The sequence below is a fragment of the Rousettus aegyptiacus genome, unplaced genomic scaffold (assembly GCF_014176215.1).
Source record: "Rousettus aegyptiacus isolate mRouAeg1 unplaced genomic scaffold, mRouAeg1.p scaffold_m13_p_10, whole genome shotgun sequence".
Lineage (NCBI taxonomy): Eukaryota > Metazoa > Chordata > Mammalia > Chiroptera > Pteropodidae > Rousettus > Rousettus aegyptiacus.
The window spans coordinates 48,601,675-48,604,197 of record NW_023416285.1 but is presented as its reverse complement, the minus strand read 5'-3'; the positions used below and the strand labels follow the sequence as shown (position 1 = coordinate 48,604,197).

The window sequence follows — 2,523 nt, the reverse complement described above, 5'->3', positions numbered from 1 at the left end:
CGGTCAGAAATGCTCATCTCACAGAAAGTGGCCTATTTGCATATCTTAAAAGCTGAAGCCTGAGGGTCAGGCTCCTAATTTAGCACATGGTTAGAGGCAGCTGCTATCCTCCTCTAAAACCAAGGGAGGCCATTGGGAGCCATCTTCACGTTATCCCTCTGCCCTGCTGCAGGTCACTGGCATCTCCCTGAAAAGACTTGTGCACATATGTGGAGCCCTGGCTTTTGTGGTTGTTGGCTAGAAGATGCACCCCTTGATCACGTGGTTCTGGTGGTCAAGTGTGGCTTGTGCTCTCAATTCCCACAGGACTGTAGAAAACAAAGAATTAAGTGTTTACAAGCCATTCCCCTCTCCACCCCCACTCCCCGCCCCAGGGCTCGGTTCAGAGGGAGCAGACAGAAACACCCAGGTCCCAGTCTTTCTCTGAAAGAGGTTTACTTGCTGCAGTCTGAAGGTGTGGCATCTAGGTTCTGACTGAGATCCTCCCCTTTAGGACACTGATAGGTTTTGGAACATCTTATACTAGTGGGAGCCAATAAGACAAAGAAGGCAGCTTGAATAATCACAAACATTTGAGAGACAACCAAGAACTAGGGCCAATAAGATTCATCTCCAAATGAGGCCATGTTTTCAAGACTGGAAGAAACAGCCGTTTTATCTACTGTGCATGAACAAATGCAGAGACTCAAGAAAATGAAGAAGCAAAGAAATGTGTTCCAAACAAAAACAAGATAAAACTCCAGAAGTAGATCTTAATGAAATGAAAATAAATGATTTACCTGATAGAGTTCAAATTAATGGTCATAAAGATATCAATAAGGTCAGGAGAACAATATGGGAACAGCATGAGAATTTCATCAAAGAGAGATAATATAAAACAGTACCAAATAAAAACCATAAAGCTGAAGGATACAATAACTAAACTGAAAAAACCTAATGGAAGGGTTCAAGAACCCTATAGATGAAGCAGAAAAATGGGTCAGCAAACTCAAAGATAAGGCAGAGAAAGAAAAAAGAAATCAGAGCAGCAAAAAGAAAAAAAATGGAGAGTAAAGATAGCTTTAGGAATTATGAGACAACATCAAGAAGACCAACATTCACATTACAGAGGGTACCACAAGGAGAAGAGGGAGAGAAAGAGGCAGAAAGTTTATTTGAAAAAATAATGGCTGAAGATTTTCATAACATGGGGAAGGAAACAAACATCCAAATCCAGGAATCTCAGAGAGTTCTAAATAAAATAAATCGAAAGAGAGCCACACCAAGAAACATTGTAGTTAAAATGACAAAAGTTAAGACAAGGATAGAATCTTAAAAGCAGCAAGAGGAAATCAACGTTTACTTAAACGGGAATCCCCATAAGGCTATCGGCAGATTTTTCACAGAAACTCTTTAGGTCAGAGCATTATATACTCAAAGTGCTGAAAGAAAAAACTGCCAACCAACAACTTCCCAGACAAGCAAAGGCTGGAAGAATTCATCATCACTAATCCAGCCTTACAAGACATATTAAAGGGATTTGTTTTGGCTAAACTGAAAGGGCACTAATTAGTAACAGGAAAACACATGAAAGTATAAACTGCGCTGGTAAAGGTAAGTATATAGTTTAATTCGGAACACTCTAACATTGTAATGATAGAGGTAAATCACGTTAAAATCTGGTATAATGGTTAAAACACAAAATTAGTAAAAAATAACTATAACCACAATAACTTGTTAATGGATACACAAGGAAAAAGATATAAAATGTGTCACTGAAAACAAACATGGAGTGGGGGTGGGGAAGAGAGTAAAAATACAGAAATTTAGTATGCATTTAAACTTAAATACATCATCTTAAAACAGACTGTGAAAAATATAAAATGTTTTATATAAGCCAAATGGTAAACACAAGCTAAAATGTATAGTAGATACATAAAAGATAACAAAAAAGGGATCTTCCAGGAATGGTATCTGCAGGCATTCAGAATGGTCCAGCATTTGACATACTATCAGAGGCTGTCCTACGATACAGCCTCTAACAAAACTAGGTTGTCTTGAATCCCTTAATAGAATTGTTTACCTTTATGCCAAGAACATTAGGCAAGCACGAAAATCTGCATGGGATGTGTGCCCAGGCTGACTTTGTGGAATTTGTGCCGTGAGACCTAAAGTTCTAATGAGGTTGTCTAAAACAAACAAAAAAAACATGTCAGCAGAGCCTATGGAGGATTCGTGTGTGCTAAATGTGTCTGTGACAGTATCAAGTGTGCTTTCCTTATAGAGGAGCACAAAATCGTGAAAGTGTTGAAGGCAGAAGCACAGTCAGAAAGCTAAATAAAAATATGAAGCATTCATGAGTAATAAAAACAATTAAGGCTTTAAAAAAAAAGAATCTGAGCATACTACTACAGAAAATCATCAAGTCACAAAGAAAAAGACAGAAAAAAGGCTTTAAGAATAGCCAAAAAACAACAAAATGGCAAGGATAAGTCCATGCATATCAATAATTGCTTTAAATGTAAATGGAGGGGAAATACACAA

The 2,523-nt window shown here is 37.9% G+C and overlaps 1 pseudogene; it reads left to right on the top strand.

The window, feature by feature from the left end:
• Nucleotides 1–1,968: 1,968 nt before the first annotated feature.
• LOC107516348 lies at nucleotides 1,969–2,316 on the top strand (annotated as a pseudogene).
• The last annotated feature ends 207 nt before the right edge of the window (nucleotides 2,317–2,523 follow it).